Source organism: Hemiscyllium ocellatum, chromosome 16, assembly GCF_020745735.1.
Source record: "Hemiscyllium ocellatum isolate sHemOce1 chromosome 16, sHemOce1.pat.X.cur, whole genome shotgun sequence".
Lineage (NCBI taxonomy): Eukaryota > Metazoa > Chordata > Chondrichthyes > Orectolobiformes > Hemiscylliidae > Hemiscyllium > Hemiscyllium ocellatum.
In genome coordinates, this window is record NC_083416.1 from 46,798,851 (window position 1) to 46,815,473 (window position 16,623).

The 16,623-nt window shown below is 44.2% G+C and overlaps 1 protein-coding gene across 1 annotated transcript in view; it reads left to right on the forward strand.

Annotated features, from left to right (window-relative positions):
• LOC132823071 (collagen alpha-1(XXIII) chain-like) overlaps positions 1-16,623 on the forward strand; it is a 241,715-nt gene that overhangs the window by 70,275 nt on the left and 154,817 nt on the right. The gene's annotated exons all lie outside the window — the stretch shown is intronic.

Genomic DNA, 16,623 nt, shown 5'->3' on the forward strand with positions numbered 1-16,623 from the left:
TGTACAAGAACAGTTTAGCTAGGTGCATGGCTACGTCTGGAGCACCCACGTTCAGTACTATTGCTGGAATGTTGTCAGGACCTGTAGCCTTTGCAGTATTCTGTACCTTCAGCTAGATCTGCATACTGTGTGGAGTGAATTCAGTTGGCTGAAGACTGGCATCCGAAATCCTGGGGGCCACTGGAGGAGGTCAAAATGGATCATCTTCTCAGCATTCCCAGCTGAAGATGTCTTCAAATACTTGAGCTTTCTCTTTTTCCATTGATGTTCTGAGCTTCCCCATTGTTGAGAATGGTAATGATCCTACTCATACTGTTCGTTGATTGATTAATTGTCCACATTCGGTCATAATTGGATTTGGCAGGACTGCAGAGCTTCAAACTGATCCGTTGGTTGTGGAATCACCTGGCCTTGTCTGTCACTTTGCTGCTTATACTATTTTGGCACTAAGTGGTCCTGTTCCTGTATTGTAGCTTCACCAGATCAACATTGTGATCAAGCTGTGCTTGGGACACCCTCTTGCAACCTTCATTAAACTTTTGGCTTAAGGATAGTGGTAGAATGATGGTCATGCTGAGTCATTATAAATTGTTTGAAGAAAATCTGCCAGTGTTGATGGCCCACAGTGCCTGATGGATATTCAGTCTTGCGTTGCTAGATCAATTCAAAATCTGTTCTATTTCATATAATAGGTGGGTCTCACAAAGCAATGGTGAGTATCCATAGAGTTAAGACTGGCTTTGTCTCCCTACAGATTATGCAATGGTTACTCTTACCAATCCTGTCATGGATAGATGCATCTATAACGGGTTGAGGATGTGTTCAAATAGGTTTTTCCCTATTAATGGTTCTCCCCACCATTTGCTGCGGACTTGTTTAACAATCTGAAGGGTTGGCCGTGAGTGGGGAAATGTCCTAATCAACAGAAGGTTTCTTTGCCAATCTTTAATCTCGTGTCATGAGACATCATAAGGGTGGGAGTCAATGTTGAGGACACCTAATGCATCCCCTTCCTACTGGCCCCATATCCGGTAGGTCTGTTCAGCCAGTGGGTGGGGAAATGCCAAGCAATGGCGATAATAAGTGTCTGGGACGTATTCACTAAATAATACTTTACAGATTATGACAATCTCAGACTGCTGGCTCATCTTCTCCAGTGAATGGAGAAGCCCTCAAGCTTTAGCATAACCCCACCCCCACACCCCCAGATATTAATATGGAAAGATTTTCATGGTTGGGCTATTTTTGCCCTTGTTTATCTTTCTAAAGTATAGTTGGATGCTGGGTGATGCATCTGAATTATTTTTTCTTAAACTTTTGTACTAGTTTGGATGATTTTTGAAAGAATTGTGTGTAGAAGTTAACCACCACAGTCTGGCAAAAGCTCAAGGTGAAGATACCTTGCATGAATTAGAGTTAGGACTTGAAACTTGTAGATTAAGATTCAACAAGAGGTACATTGGTGCAAGGTTAGTGTTACTATGGCCCTTGCCTACTTATGCTGATTTTTGCCGATTTACGTCAGTTTTACAATTGGGCACTTGCCAATGAATTTGGGTGTAACTTGGCACCAACAATATAAAAGCAACTTTTTTGTTTTGTTTGTTTGTTTGTTTACATGTGTTGACAAGGAGACAATATTGCCGGAATCTGAACAATGTGGGTTCTGGCAAAATGTATGGCAGAATTGTGAGAAAGTGATGAGACCCATCTTAGTGTTGAGAACATCTCTCTATCTTTTATGTATTTCACCAGAGTTGTTGCAAGAGTCTCACTAGGCAGCAGTAAGATGCCAATTGATGGTCATTATTACTTTTTAAACACTTTGTTAAACTACAGTTTACCTTTATTTAATGTTCACACATTCAGTTTACCAAACCAGCTCAACATTGGGAAAAACTTAACAAAAAAAACCTAAGTGAGCACCTAATAGATTCTGCTCGTTGTAAGCTCCAAACCAAACCAACACCACGATGTATGTGACTGCAGCTTTGAACAAGAAATACAGGCACTAGCTACATTCACTGCTCTATGGACATTGGCATCTGATGTCTGTCACCTCACCTTGACCATCCTGGCACTTTTGCTCTATGCTTGGCAGAGTGCTCTAGAAGCATCGACTTGCATTGCAGGGTGCACTAGCAATTTGCAATGAAAGGCTGCAGTGGGAACACTTTACAAACAGGATCAGGACCCCACCTCACACAGCAGCCTAGGCTGTAGCTTAATGATGCTCGCTGGCTGTACTAACGCCTACTTGCATGAGTGTATCCCCGCTTTGCCTTGACTTGCCAAGCCAAGTTTTTTTTTAAAAGCACTCTCTCAATCAGGCAGCTTGTCTTGCTGCTAAACAGCCTTCAGTCAAGGAGACAGGCAAGTTTCTGTACAGCAGGTATGCTATGTCAATCTGTCAGCTCGCTTTGCAAACTCCTCCATTATTTGATTTGATTTCTGTTTATCGTGATCTAGTGAAAAGTATTGTTTTACGTGTCAACCAGACCAATCTGACCTTACATAAGTACATCAGGGCAATAGAGCAGAATGTAGAATATAATGTCACAGCTAGAGGGAAGGTACAGAGGAAGGTCAACTCTAATATGAGAGATCCAATCATAAGTCTGATAATAGCAGGAAAGAAGCTGTTACTGATTCTGTGGGTACATGTTTTCAAACATTTTGTATTGTCTGCCCAATGGAAAAGAGTATAACAAGGATGGGAGGGGTCTTTGATTATGCTGGCTGCTTTCCTGGTTGGTTGGTTTTCATGATGGGTAAAAACAATGACTACAGATGCTGGAAACCAGATTCTCTGGATTAGTGGTGCTGGAAAAACACAGCAGTTCAGGCAACATCCGAGGAGCAGTACAATCAACTTTTCAGGCAAAAGCTCTTCAGGAATACAAGCAGAGTGCCTGAAGGGTGGAGAAATAAATGAGGGTGGAGGTGGGGAGAAAGTAGCATAGAGTACAATAGGTGAGTGGGCGAGGGGATGAAGGTGATAGGTCAGGGTGGAGTGGATAGGTGACAAAAGATAGGCAAGTAGGACAAGTCATATGGATGGTGCTGAGCTGGAAGTTTGGAACTGGGGTGAGGTGGGGGAAGGGGAAATGAGGAAACTTTTGAAGTCCATATTAATGCCCTGGGGTTGAAGTGTTCCGAGGTGAAAGATGAGGCGTTCTTCCAGGCATTGGGTAGTGAGGGAGCGGCGATGAGGGAGAATCAGGACCTCCATGTACTTGGCAGAGTGGGAGGGGGAGTTGAAATGTTGGGCCACAGGGCGGTGTGGTTGTTAGTCTCCGAGCAGAGCGCTTTAGTGAAGTCCAGTCTCCCCAATGTAGAGGAGACTGCATCGGGAGCAACGGATACAATAAATGATATTAGTGGATGTGCAGGTGAAACTTTGGATGTGGAAGGCTCCTTCAGGGCCTTGGATGGAGGTGAGGGAGGAGGTGTGGGCGCAGGTTTTGCAATTCCTGTGGTGGCAGGGGAAGGTGACAGGACAGGAGGGCGTGGACCTGACCAAGTAGCCACAGAGGGAACGGTTTTTGCGGAAGGTGGAAAGAAATATATCCTCCCCACCGTTTGGAGGTGGCGGAAAATGTCGGCGGATGATTTGATTTATGCGAAGGTTTGTAGGGTGGAAGGTGAGCACCAGGGGGGCGTTCTGTCCTTGTTACGATTGGAGGGGTGGGGTCTGAGGGCAGAGGTGCAGGATGTGGACAAGATGCTTTGGAGGGCATCTTTAACCACATGAGAAGGGAAATTGCAGTCTCTAAAGAAGGAGGCCATCTGGTGTGTTCTATGGTGGAACTGCTCCTCCTGGGAGCAGATGTGGAGGCGGAGGAATTGGGAATACAGGATGGCATTTTTTTGCAAGAGGTAGGGTGGGAAGAGGTGTAATCCAGGTAGCTGTGGGAGTCGGTGGGTTTGCTTTTTAAAAAAAAATGTCGGTGTCAAGTTGGTTGTCATTAATGGAGATGGAGAGGTCCAGGAAGGGGAGGGAGGTGTCTGAGATGGTAAATTTAAGGTCAGGGTGGAATGTGTTGGTGAAGTTGATGAATTGCTCAACCTCCTCGCGGGAGCACCAGGTGGCGCCAATGCAGTCATCAATGTAGCAGAGGAAGAGATGGGGGGTGGTGCTGCTGTAATTATGGAAGATGGACTGTTCTATGTAGCCAACAAAGAGACAGCTATAGCTGGGGCCCATACAGGTGCCTGTGGCTACCCCTTAGGTCTGGAGGAAATGGGAGGGTTCAAAGGAGAAATTGTTAAGGGTGAGGACCAGTTCGGCCAAATGAATGAGAGTGTCAGTGGAAGGGCACTGTTGGGGGCGTCGGGAGAGGAAGAAATGGAGGGCTTGGAGATCCTGGTCATGGCGGATGGAGGTGTAGAGGCACTGGATATCCATGGTGAAGATGAGGTGTTGGGGGCTGGGGAAATGGAAGTCTTGGGGGTGGAGGGCATGGGTGGTGTCTTGAACGTATGTGGGGAGTTCCTGGACTAGGGGATAGGACAGTGTCAAGGTAGGTAGAAATGAGTTCAATGGGGTAGGAGCCTGCTAAGACAATGGGTCAGCCAGGGTGGTCAGGTTTGTGGATCTTGGGAAGGAGGTAGAACCGGGCAGTGCGGGGTTCCCCTGAGGTGATGAGATTCTGTATAGTCGGGGAGATGATGGTTTGGTGATGGGGGGTGGGGTCATGGTCAAGGGGGCAGTAGGAAGAGGTATAGAGGTCAGTGCACCAGACGGGACTGGGTTGTGTTCACAACTCTCTGTAACTTGCAGTCTTGAGCAGAGCAGTTGCCATTCTAAGCTATCATAGATCTGGATAGGATGCTTTCTATGGTGCATTTACAAAAATTGGTAATAGTCATTGTGAAAATGCTGAATTTCCTTAGCCTTCTGAGGAAGTAGAGGGGTTGGTGTGCCACGTTGACTGTAGTGTTGATGTGGAAGGGCCAGGACAGGTTGGTGACATTTGTTTTCAAGGAATTTGAAGGTCTTGACTACCTCTCTGTCCGCGCCATTGATGCAGATAGAAGTGTGTCTTTTACTCCGTTTCCTGAAGTCCATGACCAGCTCCTTTTTGTTTTGCTGACATTGAGATTGTTATGCAGCAAGTAGGCAGTTATGTACATCTCTAAGCAAACTAATCCTCGTTGAAGAGCTTGGAGGCAACTGACAGTCAAGAGTTCCTGTCATAGGTCATGGACAGCCTCCCATAGTAATCCAGGGGGTGGGGTTACAGTCAGGTTGATGTCTTGGTTAGAAGGTCTATGCCTCTCCAATCTAGAGAGTGAACCACAGTCAGTCTGTTGCTTTAGAGACTAACCTGGGAAGTAGTCAGGGTGATGTAGAGGCAGCAGTTAGGGCTCCTGGCAAGTTTCACCCACTGCTGTCCGGTTTTCTTGATCGGGAGGGTGGGCAACAGTCGGGTCATCAGATCAGAAGCCAAGGGAGAAAGGGGAGAGAAGGCACAAGATTAAAGGTGAAATAGAAGGAAGTTTTTGAACCATGACATCATAGGCAACAGGGGAGTGACTGGGTAGTTTTTCTTCTCTTGTTTTCTCTTGGCTTTGCTACTGGTAGTTATTAAGATAACTTGGGGGTTAAGACACAGCAGGAGATCCCAGACCCATGTCATGCTCCTCCTGTGTCATTGGAACAGTCCCTGAATTTCCACATGTCCCTGACTCTTTCTTGTGCAGGAGGTGTCCAGCTGCAACTCTGCAGCTGTGGCAGGATTTGTTTTTGAGAATCTGCAAAGGCTGAGGAAATTGTGAATAGCACATTCAGTAAGTCTATCACATTGCAGACTAAAGTTAGAGGAAGAAAGGGAATGGATGACCAATAGACAAAGTAGTGCAGGCGTTCCCCATAGTCATCTCCCTGCAAAACCGATAAACTGTTTTGGCTACTGTCGGGGGGAGGTGGTTCACCAGGGGGAGGTGGTTCACCAGGGGGAGGCGGCAGTGTGGCTGTCTCTGCTGCACAGGAAAGAGTGGCAGAGCTGTAGAGATGGGGGATTCCATTTTAGCAGGAATGGATAAGCTTGTCTGAGGCTGCAAATGAGTCCAGGATGGTATGTTGCCTCCCTGGTGCAAGGATCAAGTATGTTTCAGAACAGATGCAGGACATTCTGGAGGGGGAGGGTAAACAGCCAGATGTCATGGTGCATATAGGCATCAACCATAAGTTTTACAAAAAAAGGATAAGGTCGTACAAGCTGAATTTTAGGGAGTTGAGTGAAATTTAAAAAGTAGGACCTCAAAGTTAGTAATCTTGGAATTGCTGACAGTGCCATGTGCTAATCATAGGAATGACGGGATAGTTAAGATGAATATGTGGCTTGAAAGATGGTGCAGGAGAGAGGGATTCAAATTTCTGGGACATTGGAACCAGTTCTACGCAAAGTTGGACCAGTACAAACTGGACAGTCTACATTTGGGCAGAACTGGAATCAATGTCTTAGGGGCTATGTGTTAGTGCTGTTGGAGAGAGTTTAAACTAATATGGCAGGGGGATGGGAACCAATACAGGAAGTTGGAGGGAAGTAAAAGTGGGGAAAGAAACAAAGGACAGTCAGGGGAAAAGTGAAAGTGGAAAGCAGAGAAACCAAACACAAATCAACAAGGGTCACTTTGCACCATTTTTCTAAAAGGGCAATAATGTTTTTTAAAAAAGTGAGCCTAAAGTATTTGTGCTTCTCTGAGGAGCATTTGCAATAAGGCTGATGAATTAACTACATAAACACTTCATAATAGATATGATGTAATTGGGATTGTGGAGAGTGGGCTCCAGGGTGACCAAGGATGGGAATTCAACATCCAGGATGATTCAATATTCAGGAATGATACACAAAGGAAAGGGAGGTGGAATAGCATTGCTAGTTAAGGAGGAAATTAACACCGTAAGGGAGGACATTAGCCTGGACAATGTGGGATCTACATGGATGGAGTTGCAGAACACCAAAGGAGAAAAGACGTTACATGGGAGTTGAGTACAGACCACCAAACAGTAGTTGAGAGGTTGGGGATTGTTCAGACAGGAAATTAGAAATGCATGCAGTAAGGGTACAACAGTTATTAAGCATGACTGCAATCTACATATTGATTGGACTAACCAAGCTAGCAGCAACACGATGGAGAGTTTCATTGAATGTATGTTGGATGGTTTCCTCGACCGATATGTCAAGGAACCAACTAGACAGAAAGCCATCCTAGACTAGGCATTATCATGAGAGAGAATTAATTAGCAACCTTGTGTGAGATCTTGTGGGGAAGAGTGACCATAATATTGTAGAATTCTTCATGAAGATAGAGTGATGCAGTTAAATCTGAGACTAAGGACCTGAACTTAAAGCTAACTTTGATAGTATGAGACTTGCATTGGCTAGGATAAGCTGGCTAAGGGTACTTAGGGGGTTGACAGATTGGCAATGGCAGACTTTTAAAGAACCACATGGGTGATCTTTTACACCAGACAAAGATTTACAATTGTTAGGGTAAAAGGAAGGTGGCACAACCATAGTTAACAAGCGAAATCTGGAATCGTGTTAAAACCCAAGAGGTTGCATAGAAATTGGCCAGAAAAACAGCAAACCTGAGGACTAGGAGAAATTTCAAATTCTGCAGAGAAAGACAAAGGGTTTAATTCAGAAGAGGAAAATAGAATATGAAAGTAAACTTGTTGAAAATATAAGCCAATTGCAAAAGTTTCTATACATATGTGAAGAGAAAAAGACTGATCAAAACAAATGTAGGTTCCTTGCAGTTAGAATTGGGTGAATTCACAATAACAACAAAGATGGCAGACCAGTTGAACAAATACTTTGGATCTGTCTTCATTAAGGAGGACACAAATGGGAGATCCAAGATGGCGGCGACTCAGCAAGTCTGAGTTTACAGTGCTCTTCCCAAAACCTGGGTAAAGTGAGTTACTCACCCCCACCACACTTACCAAACCACCCAAAAAAAATTTCTAACCTTAATTAGCTGCTTACTATTATATTTAAGCAGTTTAATATTAAGTGGATAATGAGTAAACCAAAGGGATCCCGCAGCTCTCCGAAAACAAAGACCCCTCCCCCACCCTCCTCTCCTCCTCCGGCTGCAGATGATGTAAAAACAGGCCTTGAAGAGATGATTGCCAGGCTGGAAACGACACTCGTCAATTTCATTGCAGAATCCAGACAGAGATGGAACTCATTCGAAGAAAAGCTGCAGAAACACAGCCAGGCTCTCGAGGAATTGCAGGGCCGAGTGGAGGGGGCGGAGCTAAAGGCCACGACCTCCGAGGCTGCAGCACAAACAGCTGCAGAACAGGTGCGAGCTCTGGAGCAGAGAGTCCGGGCCTTTGAAATCTACATGGATGACCTGGATAATAGAAATCGGAGAAAGAATATCCGTCTTCTGGGCCTCCCTGAACAATAAGGGAAAGGACAGTTAGCAGCATTTCTGGAGCGATGGCTGCCCCAGCTTTTAAACCTGGGGGCTGAAACTGACCGGGTAAGGGTGGAGTGGGCCTACCGGGTCGCAGTACGCGGATCTGGCCCAAACCAGCGCCCACGCCCGGTCCTGTTCCGGCTGCAGAGTTATAGGGAGAGGCAGATACTCCTGGATGCCTCCAGAAATCTTGGAAAGGATCCTAAAGCTATGATTCATGAAGGATCCAAGATTGTTATTTCAGGACTTCTCCCCGGCTTTGGCACGAAGGAGGAAGGCGTTTGATGAGGTGAAGAAATGTCTAAGGAACTTAAATATTCAATACACCTTACGCTACCCAGCGACGTTATGCTTTAACCACGAAGGATCCGAGTATAATTTTAGATCACCAGAAGAGGCTAAGGAACTTTTAGACTCGTTTAAATAAATCGTAAGAGACAATTTATGTTGGCTTGCCTCTTCCACACTCCGTGGGGAGAAGTGGATACTTTACTTTTGCTTCTGGGAGCAGGGTTGTCTTCCCTTGCTATTTTATGTTATTATACTTAACTGTAATCTGTTGGAGTTGTAATTTTATAGTTATGTGTGTTTGTACATGGCATTGATGCTATCAGATATACTCAGGTATGGGTGGGGCGCTCACTGTTAACTCTAGCTCGGTATTATATCTAAATCCTATTAAGGAGCGCCCGGGTCAAGGGTGGGACACTGTTTGGGAGAGGATATGGTGGACCTTTAGAAAGGAAGTAAGGCCCCCTGAGAACAAGGGGGAGGATCTCCATTCAAACATGTTTTATGTTTTTTGTTCTTATTGTTTGGAAATAGTTTCCTTTTTATTATACTGTTATGAGTGTATTAGAGAACATTTTCTCTTGTTTGAAGGATGTAAGTGACTCAACTATACACTCTGGATAATTGTGGATTAGATTAGTAGTTAACTGAGTTTCATTGTTTTTCTTTCTTCTTTAGTATCATTCCTTTGAATTTTGATTATATATTTAAGATCTATTTTTATATTAATGTTTGTGCTTGAAAGTTCTGTTTATTTTTGTAAATCTGTCAAAATATTAAATTTCTAATAAAAATATCTTTTTAAAAAAAAAAGGAGGACACAAATAACATTCCAGAAATGCTGGGGGACAGAGGGTCAAACGTAGAGCAACTGAAGGAAATCCTTATTAGTCAAATGGTTTTGAGGAAATTGGGATTAAAGTCTGATTAGGGCTTGATGCTCTGCTTCCCAAGTACTTCAGGAAGAAGCCTGAGAAATAGCAGATGCATTGGTGGTTATTTTCCAGCATTCTGTGGACTCTAGAAGAGTTCCAATGGACTAGATGGTAGCTAATTTAATCCCACGTTTTTAAAGAAGGAGGGAAAGACAAAGTGGGGAATTATAGGCAGGGAAATGCTAGAGTCAATTATTAAGGATGTAATAACTCCGCATTTGGAAAGCGGTGACAGAATTGGTCCAAGTCAGCATGGATTCACTAAAGGGAAATCACACATGACAAATCTTCTGGAATATTTTGGGCATGTGACCGTGGATAAGTGAATCAGATGTTGTGCACCTCCATTTTCAAAAGGCTTTTGACGAGGTACCTCATGATTTAGTACAAAAGATTCAAACTCTGTGGTAATGCATTGACGTGGATAGAGAACTAGTTGGCAGACAGGAAGAAGATAGTATGAATAAACAAGTAGTTTTCAGAGTGGCAGGCGGTGATAAATGGGTTGCTGCAGAGTTCCGTGCTGGTGCCCCAGCTGTTCACAATATATGTTAATGATTTGGATGAAGGAATTAAATGCAATATCTCCAAATTTGCAGATGACACCAAGCTGGGTGGCAGGCAGTGCTGTGAGGAGGATGCTAAGAGGCTGCAGGGTGACTTGGGCAGACTAGCTGAGTGGTCAAATAGTTGGAAGTGGTACTGAAGATGCTGGAGATTAGAGTCCAGGTTCAAGTGGTGCTGGAAAAGCCCAGCAAGTCAGGCAGCATCCCAGGAGTGGAAAAATCAAAGTATCGGGCAAAACACCCTTCATCAGGAATGAAGCTGGGAGCCTTGAAGGTGAAGAAATAAATGGGGAGGGGGGTGGGGGAAGGTAGCTGGATGGAGGTGGGAGTGAAGGTGATTGACAGATAATGTGGGTGTTGCTGAACTGGAATGTTGAAACTGGGGTAAGGTGGGAGGAGGGGAAGTGAGGAAACTGGTGAAGTTCACATTTAATGCCATAGGGTTGAAGGGTTCCAAAGCAGAAGACGAGGTGTTCTTCCTCCAGGTGGTGAGGGATTGGCGATGGAGGAGGCCCAGGACCTGCATGCCCTCGGCAGAATGGGAGGGGGAGTCGAAATGTTCGGACACGGGACGATGGGGTTGATTTGATGCAGGTATCACGGAGATGTTCTCTGAAGCACTGTGAAAAGGCATCCGATCTCCCCAATGTAGAGGAGACCGCTTTGGGAGCAATGGATACAATAAATGATGTGTGGAAGTGCAGGTGAAACTTTGGTGGATGTGGTAGGCACCTTAAGAGCCCCATAGCTGAACATTTCAACTCCTCCTCCCACTCTGCCAAGGACATGCAGGTCCTGGGCTGCATCCATCACCACTCCCACATCACCCGACGCCTGAAGGAAGAACGCCTCATCATCCACCTCGGGACCCTTTAACCTGAGGGCATCAATGTGGGCTTCACCAGTTTCCTCATTTTTCCACACCCCCTTTACCTCCGTTCCAACCTTCCAGCTCAGCACCATCCTCATGACCTGTCTCACCTGTCCAACTTCCTTCCCAGCTATCCACTTCACCCTCCTCTCTGACCTATCACCATGACCCCCACCTCCATCCACCTATTGCACTGTCAGCTAATTTCTCCCCAGCCCCAACCCTCTCCCATTTATCTCTCTACCCCCAAGGTTCCCAGCCTCATTCCTGATGAAGGGCTTTTGCCTGAAACATCAATTTTTCCTGCTCCTCTGATGTTACCTGACCTGCTGTGCTTTTCTAGCACCATTCAAATCTGGGCAAGTGGTTGGCAAATGCAATTTAATGTGGATACATGTGCAGTTATCCACATTGGTCACAAAAACAGGAAGGCAGATTAATATCTGAATGGTGTCAGTTTAGGAAAAGGTTTTAGTTTAGATTAGTTACAGTGTGGAAACAGGCCCTTCGGCCCAACAAGTCCACACCGACCCGCCGAAGCGCAACCCACCCATTCCCCTACATTTACCCCTTTTACCTAACACTATGGGCAATTTAGCATGGCCAATTCACCTGACCCGCACATCTTTGGACTGTGGGAGGAAACCGGAGCACCCGGAGGAAACCCACGCAGACACGGGGAGAATGTGCAAACTCCACACAGTCACTTGCCTGAGTCGGGAATTGAACCCAGGTCTCTGGCGCTGTGAGGCAGCAGTACTAACCACTGTGCCACCGTGCTGCCCCAGGTCCAACCAAACCTGGGTGTCATGATGAAACTGTCGCTAAAGGTCGGCATGCAGACGTAGCAAGCAGTGAGGAAAACTAATGACATGCGTTCCTTTTTAATAGCAAGGGGATTTGAGTACAGGAGTAAGGATGTCTTGATGCAATCACACAGGGCCTTGGTGAGGCTGCACCTTGAGTATTGTATGGAGTTCTGGTTGCCTTTCCTGAGGAAGGACATTTTTGCTATTGACGGAGCTCAGCAAAGATTCACCAGACTGATTCCCGAGATGGCAGGACTGACAGTTGAAGAAAGTGTCTGAATCAATGGGCTTGTACTCAGTGGAATTTAGAAGAATGAGAGGATATCTCATAGAAACACAAAATCCTAATGGGACTGGACAGGCTAAGAATGTTCCTGATATTGGGAAGTCTAGAGCTAGGGGTTACAGTCTAGAAACAAGGGATAACCCATTCAAGATTAAAATGAGGAAGAATTTCTTCACCCAGTGAGTTGTGACTCCGTTGAATTCTCTTGCACAGAGGTGTTGGGGCCAATTCAATAGATAAATTCAAAAGGGAGGTGGGGATGGCCCTTGCAGCTAAAGAGATCAAGGAGTATGGAGAGAAAGCAGGAGTGGGATGCTGAAATTGCGTGATCATATTGAAGGGTGTGCAGACTCTAAGGGCCCAATGGCCTACTGCATCTATTTTCTACATTGTGTTTCTATGGGATCAGGGAGATGAGAATGAAATAGTGGTCACAGCTGGAGCACTGACCCCAGTATTTTAGAATTTGGGATTGGGGCTGCTGCCCTGGGCAAAAGGCAGTACAATTGTGAAGGAAGGCAGTAGGATTTTGAAGGGTGGCAAACTGTAAGGAATGAATGGGAAAGGTTTGGGGGGGGTGGAGGGTGGTTGCTGGGAAATGTTTCTTCCACTGTTAGAGCAAGTGCCCTGGTTTCAAGGGTTGGTGAGTGGAAGGAGAGGTGTGAATGATGGCAACACCCAGGTATGTTCACCTTTCACATCAGGATGGGAAGGGCAGCTTGGTGTGGGAGAATGTAGACAGACTGGGTGGGGGTCTTGTGGAAGTGTGAAACCTAGGAGGCCACTGGATGGACTCCTAGGAAGAGTATGGAGATATTTTGGGGGTTACTGGCATGGTCAAGCTGAGGCAGATGTTACTGGAGGAGGAGCCATGCTAATTATCCCTTTTTTTTTGGTTGTGTTGAAAATCAAAAGTGCACAATGCAATGTAAAAGACTGCGAGCTCACTCAGTAGGCAGGGTAATTCACATTACCTGTGAGAGAGGGTGTGCAGCATACCCCAATCAGAGGGCTTCTAAAAGGGAAGGAAAATGTGACATGTCCCTAAAACATCCAGCTTGAAGGCCTCTAAGATTTGTACTCCCTGGATATGGCACCATTGACCTGAGAAGGTGACACCTCCCTGGCACGGCTACTGATGGACCATTCTTTGGCAGCTACACCTGTAAACCAAGAGTGAAACAGGAGGGATCATTATCCAAAAGGCCAAAGATACCAGCAGTACACACACACCACTCGGTTGAGTCATAATATTTGTTACTGCTTCTAGTTGTCACTCATCAGTTTTGACTAACTGGTTTACTGGCTTGTGATAGAATGAGAGGGAAAGTCCATAATATTATGATTAGTAAGCTTATATAAGCAGTGTTTCTTTTTTAACAATTAAATTGCTATGATGAGCACACTGAACAGAAGCAGAGTAATTAGCCTTTGTTTTTATTATTCTCTTAGACTATATTTAATCTGTACCTCAACTGCTGTCAATATTTCTTTCTTCATTTGCCTTCGTGAACAAAAATCTATTGATCTCTGTTTGAAAATGTTATTTAACTCAGTATCCACTTTTTTTTGAGAATATAGTACTAGATGGCTACTATTCTTTAAGTGAAAAAGAAACTCCCTGGTTTCATACTCCACTGTCTGTGGATTCCCACCAGAGAAAGTTGTTTCTATGTATATACTGTATCATTCTAAACCTTACCTTTGGATCATCACTCGATGTTCTGAATTCCAGGGAATGCAAATCAAGTTCGGACAATCTGTCTTCGTAATTTTACTCTTTAAGCCTGCTCTCGTTCTGGTGACGTTGTACTTTATCCATCAAATGATGTAGAAGTGCAGGTGTTGGACTGGGGTGGACAAGATCAAAGTCACACATTGCCAGGTTATACTTCACTAGATTTACTTGAAATCTCAAGCTTTCAGAGTGCTGCTCCTTTGTCATGTAAAGGGGCAGCACTCTGAAAGCTTGGGATTTCAAATAAAACTCTTGGACTATAACTTGGTACCATTTGACTTCTGACTGTGCCTATCAAAGGCCAATATATATGGGGGTTTGAAACATATGAACTCGAACAGTGTTCCAGATGGGATTTGACAATGATTTTGTATAACTAAGGCATTTTAACACTCTTGAAGTAAAGGGCAACATTACAAGAATATTTGTTTTTGTACAGTAATATGTCACAATGTCCTAATTTCATTCTTTACTCATTCAACTTTAAGCAAAACAACACTTAAGTGAATCAAATTTTCCCTTAAGAATTACTTCAAAACTAAAGTTACATTTTCCAGAGAGTATTTATCTGATCCCAAGGCACTGTTCCCTGAGGTTCCTTAGGCAACTTCTTCCCACCCTTCCCTTCCAATCCACTGTAAGCCTCTCCACTGATTCCTTAGTGAGACCCCTCCCAGTCCCCAGTAAGCTTCACCCCAGTCTGTTATCTAGGTGAGAGAAAGGTGAATCAAAAGTTTCTTTAGAAACTTAGAGCAAGGCAGCAAGCAAGGGGTGAATGGTGTGGAAGTTGAGTGTGATGGTTAGTAGGGTAGAGAGGTCAGTGCATGGAGTATAAAGCTTGGTAAGACATGTTGCAGCTGTATAAAACTTTGGGCATGTTTGGAGTACTGTGTACAATTCTGGTTGCTAGACTATTGGAAGGATGTGGAGACTTTGGAGAGGGTACAAAAGAGGTTTAACAGGACATTGCCAAGATTGGAGTGTATTGGCTACAAAGAGGTTTGACAAACTTAGACTGTTTCTGGTCATTGCCTGTCAATCTCAGTGAAGTATATAAAATGAAGAGACCTTAATAGGGTGAATAATCAGTCTTTTTCCCAAGCTAGAAATGTCAAAAGCTAGGGGCATAGGTTTAAGGTTAGCTGGAAAGTTTTATGGAGATGTGTGAAGGCAAGTTTTTTTTTATGCAAAGGGTGGTAGGTGCTTGGAATGTGCTGCCAGGGGAATGTGGTTAAAGCAAATACGATCTGTCATTTAGACAGACTCCTGAAGAGACAGGAAACAGAGATACAGATAATATGTAGGCAGATATGATTTGGTTTAGAATGGCATCATGGTCAACGTAGACATGGTGGGCCAATTACATGCAATTCTGGTCTCCTTCCTATCCGAAAAATGTTGTGAAACTTGAAAGGGTTCAGAAGGGTGGGGGAGTCCAGAACTAGAGGTCATAGGTTTAGGGTGAGAGGGGAAAGATATGAGACCGAAGGGGCAACTTTTTCAGAGGGTGGTACATGTATGGAATGAGTTTCCAGAGGAAGTGGTGGAAGATTGTACAATTGCACCATTTAAGAGACACTTGGATGGGTATATGAATCGGAAGGGTTTGGAGGGATATGGGCTGGGTGCTGGCAGGTGGGACTAGGCTGGGTTGGGATATCTGGTCAGCATGGACGGGTTGGACCGAAGGGTCTGTTTCCATGCTGTACATCTGTCTTTCTTTATGCTGTAATGTTCTGTTCATTGGTGATCTGGTTGTGAAGGAAGTCAGGAGTAACGTACTAGCAAACATTGCATCTTTAAAAGGATACATCATTACACTGGCAACATGATATCAAAAGAAAGCTCAATGGATCAACATTTAAACAAGGTCAAAGTGAGTCTGCGCTCCAGGTTTAGTGATTCTGTTTCACAGTCTCCTAAATCCTATATGCTTCGACAGCTACTTATCTCTCTTTTTAAATGAAAATATTCTAATTTGTTTTTTCTGGAATCCAAAGTGAATAGCCTCACACTTGAATTCACGTTGAATTCAATTTACTTATTCTCTCATTTTGAGGTGTTAATCAGAGCGCTTACGGATGAAACTTAAAATGCTGACAAGACTGAAATGGTGAAATAAGAAGTAGGAAGGGCCTCTGTGCCTCTGAGGTAGCAAGGCAGAATAGCATTCAACCAGGCAAAGGGACACTGAACTACATGGGCAGAACATCAGAAAACAAATCGAAGTTAAAATCAAACTATATAGTGCTCTGACCTTGCATACTATTTCCAGTTCTGATTACCAAGAAACCAGATCGGCATTCAAGTTCTGGAGGCATTGCAGAGATAAATTAATGCATTGATTCCCTGTGTCAAGTTTTTGAATTATGAGGAAAGAGTGGATAGCCATGGGCTTTTAATAAAAATCAACTCATTATTTAAGATATGTTACATGTTTAGAAAAGCTTAATCCAAAATATTGAATTACTGTGACTTGAAATCTATGAGTAGAACTCAGGGACACAAGTTCAAACTAGCCTTGAGATAATTTTGCGACTGATAGCAGGAGCTTGTTATTTGTACAGTGATCAAATGCACAGGATCAACTTCTAAGATGAGAGAACCTTTCTGAACATAAGAAAAATAATGTGTTACAATGCAGGACCAGGTACACTCACCTTTCCAGTTTGAAGCATTAACATG